The 19,081-nt window shown below is 40.5% G+C and overlaps 1 protein-coding gene across 6 annotated transcripts in view; it reads right to left on the bottom strand.

Annotated features, from left to right (window-relative positions):
• Positions 1 to 19,081, bottom strand: part of znf804b (zinc finger protein 804B) — a 969,027-nt gene that overhangs the window by 18,730 nt on the left and 931,216 nt on the right. The gene's annotated exons all lie outside the window — the stretch shown is intronic.

Genomic DNA, 19,081 nt, shown 5'->3' with positions numbered 1-19,081 from the left:
ACATCCTTGCTTTTTTATTCTTGCCCTCTTGAAACGAATGCTCACATCGCAATTACCTTCCTTGCCACAGGCTCAACCTGCAAATGAACCTTTAGGGAATCCTACACAAGAACCAAGTCCCTTGGCTCCTGAGTTTTTTGTATTTTTTCTCTATTTAGAAGGTAGTCAACCCTTCCATTTCTTCTCCCCAAAGAGCATAACTATACACTTCCCAACTCTTCATTCCATCTGCCACTTCTCAGAATCAGAATCAGGTTTATTATCACCAGCATGTGACATAAAATTTGTTAGCTTAGCAGAAGCAGTTCAATGCAATACATAATCTAGCAGAGAGAGAGAAAAAAATAAAACATAGTAATAAATAAACAAGTAAATCAATTACATATATTGAATAGATTACTTAAAAATGTGCAAAAACAGAAATACTGTACATTTAAAAAAGTGAGGTAGTGTCCAAAGCTTCAGAGTCTATTCAGAAATTGGATGGCAGAAGGGAAGAAACTGTTCCTGAATCACTGAGTGTGTGCCTTCGAGCTTCTGTATCTCCAGCCTGATGGTAACAGTGAGAAAAGGGCATGCCCTGGGTGCTGGTGGTCTTTAATTATGGATGCTGCCTTTCTATGCCCATTTTTCTAATCTATCTTTCTGTAGCCTCTCTACTTCCTGAAAACTACCTGCTCTTCCACCTATTTCTATATTGTCTGCAACCTTTGCAACAAAGCTATCAATTCCGTCATCCAAATCATTAATAGAAATGATTTATGGTCTCAGACTGTGTCTCTACACTGGCTGTCATCTGCACCACTAAGTGGTGTGTCATGGGATTGCCAATGAGGCCTTGTTCTGACTGCATACAGAACAACCTTCCACAACGCCATGGAGATGGAGTCTGTCTACTCCTTGACAGATCCTTCATTCAGCTGATAGGGCCAACTGCACACCAGCCATCTCACCATGCAACTGCATCAGTCTCTTCACGAAGTCCTCCCAAATGGGGCCTTCTTCAGGGTTCTCAGGGGTAATGCAGATACATGGACCTCCTTGTTGTGAATCCCTATGCCTCGTGCCCTACTTGTATATGAAAAGCAAAATCCAGCAAATGCCGGAAATGTGAAATAAAGGGAGGGTGTTGTAAACTACTTGCAATAAAATCATGTTCTCTTTCTGTCAACATACACAGTGACCAGGATTTTCATGTTGGTCACTTGAATGGGTAACAACAGCACAACGATCAAATTCAAAGCCAACTATAAAAGAGGAAATGGCATGTAAAATAGGCACCTGAGTGATTGTATAACATAATCTGAGAATTGTGAGAATTACAAAAGGTTTGGCCTTTGCTTTGAGATTTACAGCATTACCTAAATGATGAAATTCGGCAATCTTTTTGTTTAAGTATTCTTAGGATATATCATAGTGCAGCTGTATATATTTCACAGCACTTTTCTCAACCAATGTGTTAATGATGATATTCTCTAATGGAATATTGCTTCAACAAACATTTAAAATTCCACTCAAAATGCCTGTACTTTATTCCATGATTATTCATCTTCTTCAGAAGATGTACGGATGCGTTACTTTATTAAATTTTGACTTCAAAGAACTTTTAGCTGAAATGCACAATTCAGTCCCAGAAGCCCTTTGACTTTAATAAGAGTATTTATGACTTATTCCCTCCAACCTGAAGCAACATACTTTCCACTTATGTTTAAAGCATAAAGAAACAGTTAACTCATCCCCAGCAAACCTCCTTGAGAAATCATTGGCATCCCCAATTCCCCACAGCAGTATGTTGTTTTGTGGAGGATAGTGTAACATAAATTCTTATTCATTCATCCAAAATAATTAAACTCACGGGAGGTATTAAAAGACTATATATGAACACAGTGAGCTGCATTATTTTAATAGCATAAAACAGGTACTGTTTTAAAACATCTAAATGAATGCACAAAAGGAAGATTAGAAATTATACCCCATCAATCATAACATCAGGATGTGCCAAAAAGCTTTAAAGTTAAGTAATATGCCTTTGACTGTGTTAGCTATTATACCATGGGAAGTGTAGCAGCCAATATGCACACAACAAATTCTCACACACAGAATGTGATAATCTGCCTCATAGATGTTGATTGAAAGATAAATGTCAGCCAATTTAAAGGGGATGACATCACTGCTCTCCTTCAAATTAATGCCTTGAGATCCTTATTCAACTGAGAGAGAGAGAAAAAAAATCTGTGATTTAACATCCCACTCAAAGGACAACAGCTCCCACAGTGCATCACTCAATGTCTTCAGTTCTCAAAGGTGGGGCTTGAACCCACAGCCTTTTAACATCGAATGATCACCATATGAATTAGAGCAGATACATAGGAAAGGAAACAATCAGTTGTCTAGTTGTGAAATTGGTAAATGCACCACTCGGCATAATGTTAAATAGTGAGAGAGGAAAATGAAGAGATCGGTTATTTTGGTACAACATGCAGTTTGGACTGAAGCAGCCTTCTAAGGTATCTGTAGTTTGATCGAGTTGTGGAACAGGATATGGGGGCTGCTCCTTACATTTGATATACTGTCTGCCTCTGGAGATACATCTGCGACACCCAGTAAGCTTTTTAGTAAAATGCACAAAGGTCTGAGTGCAAATATGATGCTTCACACTGGTCAGTCTATCCACATTCACTGAGAAAGATTATTTGTGGTAAGTACAGTTGGGTTGCTGGTACCAATATAACTAACATGTAGCCTTAAAGTACCAAGGTTACAGACTGAGTCCTCTTCTTAATAATGAGAGGATCCTAAAATAGGATAGCAAAAAAATCTGATGGAAAAGAAACATTGAACACAAAGCAATATATTGAGAGCTGAAATTGCAATACTTACAAGCAGAGGTTAGAAGGTGAGAGTGATGAAGCAATCAGATGCAAGATCACAGAATGCAGAGCAATAAACTAGCAGGATGGTTTTCTATGAGACTGTCACCACCTTAAAGATGTATCTTTTGAGTATTCATGCCTCAGGATAGTGTATTAGACTGTAATCTGTTAAGGCTGGAATTTCTGTATAATCATAGAATTGTGTCCATTCTCTTAAATATAAAAACTTTCAGCATATTAGTATTACTGAAAGGATAGGATAACCTTTCAGCAATGAAAATCAATAAAACAGTAATTTGAAAGAATGTGAGGATAAAATGTACACAGCAACAACTTCATCCAGCTGCAATTATTCTGTTAAAAGAAATGTTTTCATAGAATAGTCTTAGGACATAAGGACAAATTTCAACCTTGTCAGCTGGACAGATACAAGTCTGGTCAGGTTCAGTTTGCTTCTGGGCACTGCCAACACCCTTCATGTCTCACTGTTCATGACCCCTCATCACTCACTTACAGATCAAAGATGAACACCGGATTTTAATTCACTTAAACCCAGAGTAAAAAGTGCTGGGTCTGTAGATCGTTTGTTATCTGCAAAGTATATGTTCTCTCTTCTCGATCAATATTTACTCTTAAGGTTTTACAATCTTCAGGAAGCTTTCACTACACACTACTGGTATCAGTGTAACTTCTTTGTTCAGTGGGAGAGACAACCAGCACTTGGATCTCAGGAGACAACAGAATGTGGGCAAGGTTCTGAACTGAACATACTGTAGAACAGTACCACACAGGCCTTTCTGTGCAGACACGAATCCATGGTGTACACTCCTTCATTCCCTGCCTGCTCGTCTAAACGTTACTAACATGCCTGCTTCCACTAAGTGTTCTAGGCACCTCTCACTCTCTGTGTAAAATCTTGCTTTCTAAATCTCCTTCATACGTTTCCCTCTCACCTTAAATGCTCACTAATATTTGACACTTCCACACTGAGGAAAAGACTGACTACTTATCTGATCTGTGCATTTCATAATTTGATTGTTTTAATCAGGTTGCCCCTCAGCTTCCAACAGTCCAAGTTTGTCCAACCTCTCCACATGGCTAATGCTCTATACCAAAGTCTCCACATCCTTCCTGTAAAGCAGCAACTAGAACTGTACATAGATATTGCCAACCCAAAGCGACACACACAAAATGCTGCAGTAACTCAGTAGGCCAGGCAGCATCTATGGAAAAGAGTAAGCAGTCGATGTTTCGGGCCAAGACCCTTCATCAGGACTCACCAGGACAATGGCAGCCTAACCAAAGTTTTATTCTTGTCACTATCCGCCCAGAAGAAGGATGCGGAGGATAGTAACTTCTGGGTGGGATAATTTGACAATCTGAAGCTTATCAGTATTAAGAAAGTGGATCATTAGGTGAGATCGATCTGTGAATGCTATGGGAAAGAAGAGAAGAAATTGCTGGGGCCCCACTGGAGATCTTTGCATTTATGTTAGCCATTAATGAAGTACTAGAAGACTGGGGGATAACTAATGTTGTTTCCGCAGGGATAAACCAGGTAATCTTATACCAGAGACTCTAAAGTCAATGGCAGGAAATGTTAGGGATTCAGGAAATGTGAGATGATGTGTATATGGCAAGTATTACCAGTCTTTAGGAAAAACTGTAAACAGTGACAAAATTAAATGATCTGATTTGTAAGCAAACAGGGCTGTCTAAAGAGCACAAGCTACTCAAGAGTGTGGTTTGCAAACTCATATAAGGCCATAAGATATAGGAGCAGAATTAGGCCATTTGGCCCATTGAATCTGCTCCACCATTTTATCATGGCAGATCCCATTTTCCTCTCAGCCCCAATCCCCTCCCTTCTTCCTGTATCCCTTCATGCCCTGACCAATAAAAAATCTATATAATCATGGGATGTTCTTGTGTACATCATAAGGCAATGTGACTGTGTTAATTGGATTACACCAAACCAGACATTAAACATCAGCTAAGTTACTTAGTGAAGTTTTCAGACCAGACTTATCTTGTAACACAGTCACAGACATAATTGTTCTGTCTACCAATAACTGGGATGTTTGTGTACTCCCGAGTCAGCCTGTAAATCACTGATTTTGTGCATCTGGGTTGAGTATCAGAGTTTGGAGTTCAGTTCTGAGTCTGTCTGTAACAAATTTGCACATTCTTCTAGTGAGCGTGCTGGTTTCCTCTAGGTGCTCTTGTTTCCTCCCACAGTCCAAAGATAAGCTAGTTAGTAGGTTAATTGCTTGTTGTACACTGTCTTATGATTAGGCTAGGGTTAAGTAGGTGGGTTACTGGGTGGTGTGACTCACTGGGCCGGTTGGGCCTGTTCTGCATTGTATTTCCAAATAAAAACAAACAAGAAGTTTTCAGACCATCCATGTGAATTTCCTTGTACCAGCAAAAGTGTCTGAATATTCAGAGGTGTCCTAACAGTTACAGTGGGCACCCCAGAAAATACGTAATTCATTTGTCAGACTAAAAATATTAAATAAGCAAAGTTATTGTGGTGATTGAAATTGTATTTGATCACTTGCTGCTATCTTTGATATTATGAGTATTAATGTACTTTGAGTTTGGGGAGATTCTCGAAGAGAATGCCTGCTTGTTGTAATGAATAAAGACATTTTATATCTACCGGCTTCCAGTCCCCAGGGATTGTCAGAACATTTGGGGGCTTGTTTGAGGTATGTTAGTGACTTCGTACATGACCAGTAACCTCAGCAGCTGTGGTGAACTAGATATACATGTCTGACTGCTCATGTGGCTCCTCCCACAGACCCTGCTGACTGCTCCTGTGGCTCCTCCCACAGACCCTGCTGACTGCTCCTGTGGCTCCTCCCACAGACCCCTGTATAAAGGCGACTGTGGGCTGCTGCTCTCCCTCATTTTCCCCAGGATGTAGTGTTGTTTATTCTTCCAGTCAATAAAAGCCGATATCTCGCTTCCTAAGTCTCAGCGTGAGTTATTGATGGTGCATCAGCAGCCTAAGGCGATGATCAATTTTATTATAGTACCCAGTCCTTAGATCTTTTCAGGTGGAAAACCACGGATTCAGAAGTATCAGAGAGCATAGCTTAGAGCTGAAGAAATAAATGTAAAAGTGCTTGTGCGTGTTAATGAACAACTAACAGGTGACACTGGGTAGTTTGGTGAGACAGAGCCATCAGTTGTGAAAGTTTGGCTGAATTTCCAGAAGGTTGCAAACTCAACCAACTCCATCATGGGCACAGCCTCCCAGCATCGAGGACATCTTCAAATGAAGATACCTCAAAAAGGCGGCATCCATCACTAAGGACCTCCGTCATCTAGGACATGCCATCCTCCCAATGGAAGCAGGCACAAGAGCCTGAAGACACTCACTCAATGTTATAGGAATGACTTCTTCACTTCTGCCATCAGATTTCTAATTGGACAATGCGTCAATCAGTGAACATCACCCCGCTATTCTTTTGTGTTTTTTCCTCTCTCCTTCTGCACTAATTATTCTGATTGAAATTTATAGTTTTTTATCTATTGCACTATAGTGGTGTCACTAAAGAACAAAATTCATGGTATATGCCAGTGATATTAAACCTGATTCTCATTCTGAAGTGATTGCTGGCAGTTCAGGATACCAGGGAGAGAGAGAGAGAGAGAGAGAGAGAGAGAGAGAGAGAGAGAGAGAGAGAGAGAGAGAGAGAGAGAGAGAGAGGGGGAGAGGGAGAGAGAGAGAGAGAGAGAGAGAGAGAGAGAGAGAGAGAGAGAGAGAGAGAGAGAGAGAGAGCTGCAGATTTTCTCTTGTTTGTACCTAGTGTGTCTGATGCCTGGTTTGAAGTAGGCCAATTAACATAGCCTCGTTGTTTTATGTTCCAGTGATGCACTTAAGAAATGTGCACAATGATGTGAATTTGCAAACCGTGTTTCTTGAGTAGCCTTTTACTTGTAGACAGAATTGTTTGTTCACAAAGCTGTCCTTTTTAATTTCAAAATGATAAACTGCTTGCAATTTACATTTGAACAGCTTTGCCTGAAGACCAGTTTTTATTTAAGTTAATGTAATATCCACTTAATCCCATAATTCCTGAATCCCTAACATGTCTCGTATTTGTTCTGGGACAGAAATACTTCTCAGGGATGCCAAAGTCTAAGGGGTTTCTATTTCAGTCAGACAGTAAAAATGCTCTTCATTAAGACTCCTCTTCCCAATTGCATTGGGGAGATTGAAGAGGAAATAACCCAGGGCAATGCCCAGATTGGACAACTTCAGTTATAAGGAGAAATTGGATACATTGGCCAGGAAGTTGAGTGGTGACCTTACATTATAAGAGGTTATGGACAGAGGATAGGTCAAAATCTTTTTCCTATTGTATGGATATCAAAAACAAGACGGCATAGAGTTAAGTTGAACCAAAGATGTTTTAAAGTGGTGTCGATAGGAAAGTTTTTTTTACACAGAGAGTGCTTGATGTCTGGAACATGCTGCCAGAGAAGATGATGGAATCAGATGCAATTATTATGGTTGAGAGGTGTGCGATTAAATAGGTAAGGTGTAGAAAAACACAATGGGATTATTGTAGATGGGCGATAATGTTGACATAGGTTGACTGAAGTCATAAAAAAGTACAGCTCAGAAACAGGCTCTTCAGCCCATCTAGCCCATGCTGAACCAGTTAAGCAGACTACTCCCATTGACCTGCACCAGGACCACAGCCTTCCATATCACGACCATCCATGCACCTATCCAAACTTCTGTTAGATGGATGTTGAAATCCAGCTTGCATGCACCACTGGTGCTGGCAGCTCGTTCCACACTCTCATGCCCCTCGGAGTAATAAGTTTCACCTTATGCTCCCCCTAAACTTATCACCTTTCACTCTTAACCCATCACCTCTGGTTATAGTTCCACACAACCTCTGTGGAAAAAACCCATTTGCATTTACCCTATCTATACCCCTCACAATTTTGTATACCTCTATCAAATCTCCCCTCAATCTTCTACATTCCAAGGAATAAAAGTCCTAACCTATTCAATCTTTCCTTAAAACTCAGATCCTCCAGTCCTGGAAACATCCTTGTAAATTTTCTCTACTCTTTCAATCTTACTTAAATGGGCATGATGGGCTGAAGGGCCTTTTTTCTATGTTGTGCAACACAATGGCTCTTTGAGAGGTGAGAGGTTTAGCCTGTGGGGGCAGCAGTTCATCACATACTGTGGATTCTATTTCACCTTTCTGACTCAGGTTGATTGGAAGGCCTCTTCCCAAGCAGGCCATTACAGACAACTGTAGTCTCTTGTAGAAGGAATAAGCGGCATGCTTTCATAGGTTCTTACAATGGCAGTGCCACACAGTCCTCACAGGCTACACAGTCCTCCTAAGATTATGTCCTGGCACGACCGTGGTGGGTCTCATCAGCAAGAAGGACGAGTCAGCGTACAGAGAGGAGGTGCAGCGGCTAACGGACTGGTGTAGAGCCAACAACCTGTCTCTGAATGTGAACAAAGCAAAAGAGATGGTTGTTGACTTCAGGAGGGCACGAAGCGACCATCTCCGCTGAACATTGATGGCTCTTCTGTCGAGATTGTTAAGAGCACCAAATTTCTTGGTGTTCACCTGGAGGAGAATCTCACCTGGTCCCTCAACACCAGCTCCATGGCAAAGAAAGCCCAGCAGCGTCTCTGCTTTCTGCGAAGGCTGAGGAAAGTCCATCTCACTCCCCCCCCCACCCCCACCACTATCCTCATCACATTCTACAGGGGCTGTATTGAGAGCATCCTGAGCAGCTGCATCACTGCCTGGTTTGGAAATTGCACCATCTCAGATCGCAAGACCCTGCAGCAGATAGTGAGGTCAGCTGAGAAGATCATCAGGGTCTCTCTTCCCGCCATTACAGATATTTACACTACACACTGCATCCGCAAAACAAACAGCATTATGAAGGACCCCACGCACCCCTCATACAAACTCTTCTCCCTCCTGCCATCTGGGAAAAGGAACCGGAGCATTTGGGCTCTCACGACCAGACTGTGTAACAGTTTCTTCCCCTAAGCCATCAGACTCCTCAATACCCAGAGACTGGACTGACACCAACTTACTGCCCTCTACTATGCCTATTGTCTTGTTTATTATTTACTGTAATGCCTGCACTGTTTTGTGCATTTTATGCAGTCCTGGGTAGGTCTGCAGTCTAGTGTAGTTTCTTGTTTTCTGTGTTGTTTTACGTAGTTCAGTGTAGGTTTTGTACTGTTTCATGTAGCACCATGGTCCTGAAAACGTTGTCTTGTTTTTTCTGTGTATTGTACCAGCAGTTATGGTTGAAATGACAATAAAAAGTGACATGACTTGACTTGATTTGTTTTTGTCTTTCCAAACTTCTACAGTGAGAGCAATTCTCATCTCTCTTTCCATGCATGTCCCTTTCACTGTTCCCTCAGCACTCAACTTGACCTAGTGCAACACTTGGCTTTGCACCATACACAAATATGGTCAATGGTGCAGGATCATCAGGACCAATGGAGCACAGACCAACAAGATTCACTAGTGCAAAAGATAGTTTTATACCATTCTGCTGCACTCCACCACCCTTCGGGTATGTACATTTCTATGGATGTACAGTGGAGAGCACTTTGAGAAGTTGCATCACCACCTGCTATGGAGACTCCAATGGACAGGACTGAAAAGAGCTGGATTCTAAAAAGGGTTGTAGATTCATCATGGACACAGCCCTCCACGTCATCTAGGACATCTTAAAAAGATGGTGCCTGAAGAAGGAGACATCCATCGTTAGGGACCTTCACCATTCAGGACACACCCTCTTCTCATTACTGCCAGAGAGCAGATACAAGGACCAGAAAATGCACACTCAAAGATTCAAAAATTAGCTCCTTTCCTTCTGCTATCAGACTTTTGAGTGGTTCATGAACTCATGAACACTACCTCAATAATTTGCTCTCTTTTTGCCTATTTATTTTTTATTTTATACACTTTTTTATTGCAAGACAGTAAGTTATGTATTCCATTGTACGGCTGCTGACAACCAGCAAATCTCACAACAAATGTCAGTAATAATAAACTTGATTCTGACTCTGTAACCGTAGAAATCATAGGAATTTGATAAGAAGATGTGTTAGGCAGGGGCAGGGCTGTCAGGTCATGAATGAGATTTGGAATTGGGTTTAATCTCACTGATGTGTATCATGAAATGTTTTGTTTTATAGCAGTGGTACATTGCAATACATAATAATTTTTAAAACTATAAATTGCAATAAGAAATATGCATATAGATAAATACGTACTGCAAAACAAGGGCAAAAAATACTGAGGTAGTGTCCATAGGTTCTTTGTCTATTCAGAAATCTGATGGTAGAGGAGAAGAAGCTGTTCCTAAAGCTTTCAGTTAAGCTGGACATGTTCTCTTCTCATTACTACCATCCTTGATGAAGCAATGTGAAGAGAGTATGTCCAGGATGATGAGGGCCCTTAATGCTGGATGCTGCCTTTTTGAGGCATCACCTTTTGAAGGTGTCCTCGATGTTGGGGAGGCCAGTGCCTAGAATGGATCTGGCTGATCCATTTACAGCTCTCTGCAGCTTTTTCTGATCCTGTGCAATGTCCCACCCGCCCCCCCCGCCATACCAAACAGTGATGTAACCAGTTAGAATGCACTCCACTTTACATCTGTAGAAATTTGCGAGACTCTTTGATGACATACCAAGTCTAATCAAACTTCTAAAGAAGTATTGTCATAGTCAATATTGCATCAATACTTTGGACCCAGGATAGATCTTCAAAGAGATTGACACTCCATGCTTGGAACAAGGGAGTACAGGTCTATTTTCCCGAAATGAAGATAACTAACCTTTATAGGAACTGAAAGTCAAATCTGCAGAAAGGCAAGTACACTAGAGATACAAAACCTGAGCCACTCACCCAGAATTCATTCTGTCACAAGCAGCAAACATGCAAAATAGTAGAACTGCATGCTGAGCTCTGAAATTTGCGTCCTTTGAAGCCAACACTATATTTATTGTATATTGTGAGCATCTGAGTACAAATTTCTCTCCCATTGGGAGTCCTCAAATTATAAGAATTGAGAGAACCAGACATTAAAAAAAGCAGCAATTCCAACACATATGCTCATTTCACATCCTGATATTCATGGGCACAGGCCAACCTTTATGTGGAGTACCTCTTGAGGAAGATATGCAGAATCGTTGCATAAACAGAGTAAATGCCATTTAGGTTTCTCCTTTGGGTTATGTTGGACGAACTGGAAAAACACTTCGAATTTCAACATTATTTTCTCTGTCTTATGTAACCAAAGTGACTGTTCTCATTTTATCAGGATGTTAGATCCAGCTAATAGCCAATAGAATTATTAATGGCAGAACAGCTAAAGGACAGAGAAAATGCTTTTAAGCTCTGTTTATGTCTCTGTTTATATTGGTAAATTGGTGTCTTGCTGTCGCATATACCAAGACACAGTAAAATAAAACATAGTTCCCTTTGCCATCTATATGGATCACTTCATCATAATGATACATTAAGGTAACACAACGGAAAACAATAACAGAATGCCAAATATAGTTTTACAGTTACAGGGAAGTGCAGAGCAGGCAGACCATAAGATATAAGGCCACGCCAAGACAGATTGGAAGATCAAGAGTCTACATTTTCACACAAGAGGTCCTATCAATTCTCTTATAATGGTGAGATACAAGCTGGCTTTGAGCATGATACTATGGCTTTTGTATTGTCTGTGGGGGTTGAAGGGAGAATATCTGGGATATGAGAGGCCTTTGATTTTGTTGTCTGCTTTACTGAAGCAGCAAGAGGTGCTGATGGAATCCATGGAAGGGAGAAGGGAGGCTGGTTCTGGTAATCTGCTAAACTGAGTCCACAATCGTGCGTAGCATATGCTACGCAAGCTAACACACTTTATTTCACAGGAGTATCTTTCTACTCCTTTTGCACTCACGCACTTGTTGTCACTTAAGCAAATCTATGCTATTCACTTCAGCTACACTAGTTATACTGAGTATAATAGGTTTAATTGTAACCTCAGTAGTAAAGGTAATTTTAATTGCTGAAATGATGCTGTATATTCTGTTAGAGGCTTAATAGAAAATAAAGTTTACAGTTAGTGAATTGAATGTGCTAATTTAGTCAATTATGAGCAGTAAATCCAATTTAATTACAAGTCATATTTTGATTTTGCAATGGTACACATTACCCACAGTTGATGCAAAGCACCAAATGTGTTTAATATCATCCTTTGTATCTAATTGTATTTCCCATGTAAAACTACTGTTGTTCAATTCAATACTGTACTTGCAACAAGCCTAGCTAGATTGCACTGTAATGTTTATGCACAGATTAATGAACAGAGCACTTAAAGGATAAGTACTGCACAGAGCCGAAATTTCAATAATTACTGAGAATAGCACGAATGCCTGTGAAGTGTCAATGTCCTCTTCGTTTTTGATGTTTATAAAACTGAATAAGAGAACGAGGACAAATTGGTAATTAAAGTGAGCTGCTAGTCAAATAACCATATAAATTTCAGAGTGGATAAATATTTTTATTGTATTATGTGTAAAATTAGGCACTGTTGACTTTAGTGTATTGCTTTGCAGAATAAAAAAACTGAAAACAGATAACAGATTTCTCTAAAATCTTCATCATGAATGGAATCATCTATTAATATAGTAATATATTCAGAAATAAGACCAGTTAAATATTGCAATTTTAACTTTCTGTGGTGCTTTCATTTCCAGAATTTAGAATGAATCTTGGGAACTTCAGCAACTTGAAAGACATTATGCAGGCTTGTGTTCTAAATTTAGTAACACATCAGCAACTTCTAAACAGTTGTTGTCCCCTGTGGTAGTTGGAAGCCTTAACAGAGCTGTGAAGCATTATAATCTCAGTAGGAAGGAAGCTTGTTTGCTCCTACCCAGTGTGATGGACAGATTATCTCCAAAACTAGCCTCATCTGCCGTAATATTGTCCAGTGCTGCTTTGCAATATATGTGAAGATGCGCATCTTCTGTATGCAGCTTGTGCTTTCCATATGAACACACCGAGTATGTGTTAAAAGAAAACAAAGGCTCCAAACCTCTCCTTCGAGGTCACTCACATCACCAGGTTAATAGATTCTGGAATTTACACAGATTTTATCCAGAGATGTGTTACCGAGCCCATTTTCTGTCAACACAGATTGACGGTATGTTAGTTTAAGTTAAAGATGTTTAAATAACGACTGGTTGGGTATTTTTTCATGGCATTTCAGTGCAAAGAATGATGGTTGAATTTGATATCCTGCATTAATAAAATGAACCGACTGTGACAGTCCTATACTAGCAGCCAAGGAGTGTTCATTCTGTAGAAAGTGCATAGGACAAAGGAATGGGGAACTACTTGTGATAGTTCTTAAAACGTAGAACATAGAAAACCTATAGCACAATACAGGCCCTTTGGCCCACAATACTATGCTGAACATGTACTTACTTTAGAAATTAACTAAGGTTATGCATTGCCCTCTATTTTTCTAAGCTCCGTGTACCTATCCAAGAGTTTCTTAAAATACCCCATTCCACACACTCACCACTCTCTACAAAAAAAAACTTACTCCTGACATCTCCTCTGTACCTACTTCCAAACACCTTAAAACTGTGCCCTCTCGTGATAGCCATTTTAGCCCTGGGGAAAAAGCCTCTGACTATCCACACAATCAATGCCTCTCATCATCTTGTACACCTCTATCAGGTCACCTCTCATCCTCCGTCACGCAAAGGAGAAAAGGCAGAGATCACTCAACAAATTCTCATAAAGCATGCTCCCCAATCCAGACAACATCCTTGTAAATCTTCTCTGCATCCTTTCTATAGTTTCCACATCCTTCCTGTAGTGAGGTGACCAGAACTGAGCACAGTGCTGCAAGTGGGGTCTGACCAGGGTCCTATATAGCTGTAATATTACCTCTTGGCTCTCCCACGGTTGATGAAGGCCAATACACCGTATGCCTTCCTAGTCATATAGTCAACCTGCACAGCAGCTTTGAGTGTTCTATGGACTCGGACCCCAAGATCCCTCTGATCTTCCACACTGCCAAGAGTCTTACCCTTAATACAATATTCTGCCATCATATTTGACCTACCAAAATGAACCACTTCACACTTATCTGGATTAAACTCCATCTGCCACTTCTCAGCCCAGTTTCACATCCTATCGATGTCCCACCGTAACCTCTGACAGCCCTTCACACTATCCACAACACCCCAAAACTTGGTGTCATCAGCAAATTTACTGACCCCTCCCTCCACTTCCTTATCCAGGTCATTTATAAAAATGGTCATGATAGTTTTGGGCATAGCTAGATGAATGGCACAGGACTTTTGTCTACCCCACCCCACCCCCACCATCCATCTTGTGATTATAAACAAAAGGTGCAAAGTTCCCGGACTACTATCTCCAGAGATTCCATGCATTCATTCTATTGTTTTGCCTTTCACTTACTGACATTGTCCTGTTCAGCAACTGCTCATATTATAAGGGAAAAGTTTAGTAGTAGAGGACTACTATTAAAGAGTAGTAGAGTTGATATGCCCATTTCTGGTGGAGGCAGGAAAGACTGTAAATTGCTGATAATTCATTGGTGTAATGCAATTTAGCCAAATGCTTTATACACTTACAGCTTGGAATCAATAACCTGCCACTGTTCACTGATTCCCTTATCATCTTCTCCACAACCATAACCAAGGCCAAGTCACCGGGTATATTTAAAGTGGGAGTTGGTTAGTTCTTCATTAATAAGATTACGGGGAGAGTACAGGAGAATGGGGTTGAGAAAAACATAAATCTGCTGTGATTGATCGGTGGAGCAGATTTGATGGGCTGAATAGCCTATGTCTGCTCCTATGCATTGTGGCCTTATGGTATAAATTTCAGTTCTGACAAGGATAATGGTTGATTTGTGCAAAACTTTTATTTTAGAACATGACCGGAGCAGAATACACAGAAAATCTGACGGGGCATGGCAGAGCACATTGATCAACAAGATGTTTAGTTCAGGATTGTGCTCTTAAGCACACCTCGTGGAAATGAAGGCTACAAAAGTTTTGCATCAAATGTTAATCCTGTGAAGATGTCCAATCAGTCAGACCTTCTCCATTTTCAGCACTGACTGTGGAGCCGTCATTAAAGATCCCCACCAGCTGGGCCAGCCATCTTCTGGCAGTTAAAATCAGACAGAAGGTCCAGAAGCCTGAAGTCCCACACCACTTGTTTCAAGAACAGTAAGAGCTTGGCATGCTCCATCGCAGTGGCTTCTACAGGATCAACCAAAAGTGTTATTGTCTTTTTTTAACATAGTTACAATCACAAGATCCTGCTGGACATTAAGGACTGCAATTTACCCATCAACAAGTTGCTTGTTGGTGGAGAAACTGAAGGAACTTCACTTAGTGCAGGTCAAGCTTCTGCCTGCATCAGAGAGGAATTGGAAGAGACCGTGTAAATTGAGTTGACTTTATTACTTACATCTTCATATACCTGGGGAGTAAAATTCTTTATGTCACATCTCCTAAATGTGACATTTATAGTAATTTATAATAAATAGTATGTACAACAGGACAGTCAATATAACATAGAAATACAGCTGAGTCAGCATGAATGAATCAGTCTGATGGCCTGGTGGAAGAAGCTGTCCCAGAGCCTGTGGTCCTGGCTTTTATATTGCGGTACCGTTTCTTGGATGGTAGTAGCTGGAACAGTTTGTGGTTGGGTAAAAAGGTCCCCAATGATCCTTGGGCCCTTTTTACACACCTGTCCTTGTAAATGTCCTGAAAAGTGGGTTGTTCACATCTACAGATGCTCTGGGCTGTCCACACTGCTCTCTGCAGAGTCCTGCGGTTGAGGGAAGTACAGTTCCCATACCAGACAGTGACGCAGCCAGTCAGGATGCTCTCAATTGTGCCCCTATAGAAAGTTCTAAGGATATGGGGGCCCACACCAAACTTCTTGAAATGTCTGTGGTGTAAGGGGCGCAGTTGTGCCTTATTCACCACACAGTTAGTATGTATAGATCACGTGAGATCCTTGGTGATGTTCATGCTGAGGAACTTAAAGCTGTTCACAAGCTCATCCCCAGATCCATTGATGTCAATAGGGGTTAGCCTGATTCCATTCCACCTGTAGTCCACAACCAGCTGTGCGAAGGCGGTGTGCATTTGAACAGTGAGTGATCATCTTAGTTACTATTCTCGTGATCACAAGACCTTGTTGGACATTGTTAATGTGGAATGCTGCAAGTCTGATACACTGGCTTATTGGCGGACTGCAGGGGAACCGCATGGCCTTGGTCGTAGCAAGAACTAGGCCTCAAGCTACAGTGTCACCTGTTTATAGCCACCTAGGAGAGAGGCATTGGAGTTGGTGCTTTCCACAGGAGTGCCAAGGGTGGTGTGGTGCAGCATCCAAGCTTGGAGCCAGTGCTGCCCCCCAGTGTTCTTTCGGCAGAAGACAAGCCGTATCGTGTTCGCTTTGCAGACTGCTGCAACGTTCCTGGACTCTGAGTCTTGGACTACATTTTTTCGTGTGACTGCATTTTACTGATATCCATCTTATATCTGTCTTATAGCTTTCTATCTTTTATGTACTAACTGTGCCTTGCCTGTGTATGACTGTTGGTACAGTATTTTGCCTCAGAGCAATGACGTTCCGTTTGTCTGTATTCATGGGTATTCATGAATGGCAAAGTGGCAATTAAACGTGAACTTGAACTTCCTTTCAACCTTTTAGTTCTTGAACCAACCCACATAATCCTAGCACAATCAGCAACACTTTAATCACTATAATCTTTTTTGCTTTAATTGCATTCTTGTAAAGTCTGTGTATAATTTGTTTTTTTATGAATGCTGTTTACATGATGCTATGTAATGCTGCTTCAGTTGTTTTTCATTGTACCTTTACGTATATGTACTTGTGCATATGACAATAAACTTGACTTTATAACATTACTATTTAAGTCTCCAGTTGTTCTGTGTTCAGGTTAAGAAAGTCACATTGTCCTGTATTCAGTTTTAGGAAGGGTTGCTTATGCTAGAATTCAGTTTGTTTATGTCGAGAATTGTGAACGTGACAACACTGAGAGACGTTGTATCTGTCTTCTGCTAACAACTCACTCCACTTGGTCATCTAGTTTCTCAGACTGCTGCCCATTCTATATTACAAATTGGCAAACTTGACACAAATTCACATCCATTAATCTTGTACAGACAAGCTTGGGCCTTGTTTTAAGCATCTTGCGGTGCATGGGTATTGATGATGATTGGGAACATTGAACACCGAAAGTCAAAACTTGCCCTTGCTATACATTTAATATTATTTATTTTTAGAGCTGCATCTTGGGGCATATTCTTCATGTTCTATAGCTCACCAAAGGGCATTTTGATTGTTCTATTATTTGCTCTATTGACAGGAGATTATTTCTTAATGCTTGATGGTGGAACCTAGAAAGAAGGTGACAGATTTCATACGTCCCATTCTTTTAAATGGAATACCATGATTTACACCAACAAACTGCAGAGTGATCGAGAAGGCCTCCTGGTAAACAGAGCAATGTTTAAAACCTTGTAGCACCACTATGTCATTATTTCCTTCCAGCTTTCTTTGGTTTTCAGAATGCTATCTGTTGTACTAGCAAAATAAAATTTTGATATCTGAGTCTCTAGTCCAACACTTAAGCTGTCATTCCAGGGTGAAGAGAAATACTCAGAAATGAATTACATGTGATCACACTACCACTTCCAACCGCCAAAGAAATTATACTTAACTTGCTTACTCCCTACCCTAAATTCTAGCTACTCGCCTGTATCTAAACTGTTCGATGTTCTCCAATAATGTCCTGCAGAGTACCTTATCAAAGGCTTCTGAAAGCAATTTATGTTCTATGCACAGCTGAATTTCCCCTTCTCCACCAGATTCATGACCTCCTCAGGTAATTCTAATAAACTCACTCATGCATGATCCTTATTTCCAGAGCCCCCGTTGCTTGCTTTTAATTATTTCCTTCACATCTAGGTGCTTAGCAATTTGATCTTTAATTAAATATTTAAAAATTTCTTTACCAATGATGCTAAAGTAAATGATCTGTAATTACCCAGGCTGGCTCTATCTTTTTTTCTACAAAAAAAAATGATGATGTTTTGAACAGTGTCCAGTCTTCCAGCAGAGAATAGAGTTCTGATCCAAGTTGTGGAAATTGTGACCAAGTAACACAAATACGTACAATAGTACAATGGTAGCTTGGAACAGAAACTAACCATTTTAATGGCTAATAGTAAGGATGTGCCAGGTTGAATCGAGTACAGGATCATTCTAGGGCTCAGCATAAAACGAATCTAAATTGCACATGGCTCTTAATGTTAACTAGCAGCAGGCAGCTCATTCGCCCCCTCCATAAGCAAAATGATTAAAAGTCACAAATTCAAGATTAGAAGCCAACAACATAACAATACTAAAGGAAAATGACATGGGAAAAGACATTAATATAACGCGCACAAAATGCAAAGAATATTAATAAGTTCGGTGCACTTTTCTTGAACTTTCACTGTAGAATTTCTACTAGTGGAAGAACGAGATGGCAGTGGAATAACAATGGCTATTGATAATGGTTAAAGAAATACAAAAGGAGGAACTGAAGAAAGGCTTGGAGCTGTTTTCCCGCTGTTACACAGAGAAGATAGTTCCAGGTCAATATCAGATAGTTCTGCACCAAGATATAACCTGCTGTTTCTTTTTTCAATTCCCGCATTCTAGATGACTTTGACATTCAATTTAAGTACAGCTATCTTGTAGATTTTTTTTTAATTGGGTTTGATTGGCAGATTCATTAAAGTCAGAAGGTTTGGTCGCTTTTGTGGAAGTATTTATTGGCAAGTCCTTTTTAAGTCAGAGAGTAACAACAACATTAACAATAGCCAATATTGTCACACCAGGAGGAAAAAGAGAGAAAGTTGAGGCAAATGTAGAGGTTAAGGCGAGCAAGACCAGAAGGCAGACTGGTCAGGAAGAGGACAGGGTGCAGGAAATGTCTGATAAGGTAAACTATGTTTATTTTAATGCATGACACATCACCAGTAAGGCAGAAGAACTCAGAGCAAATATTAGTATGTAGGATTGCGATATGACAGGCATTACAGA

The sequence above is a fragment of the Hemitrygon akajei genome, chromosome 8 (genome assembly GCF_048418815.1).
Source record: "Hemitrygon akajei chromosome 8, sHemAka1.3, whole genome shotgun sequence".
NCBI classification, from domain to species: domain Eukaryota; kingdom Metazoa; phylum Chordata; class Chondrichthyes; order Myliobatiformes; family Dasyatidae; genus Hemitrygon; species Hemitrygon akajei.
Note: the sequence above shows the minus strand (reverse complement) of the source record. Positions and strands in the feature narration are given on the sequence as shown.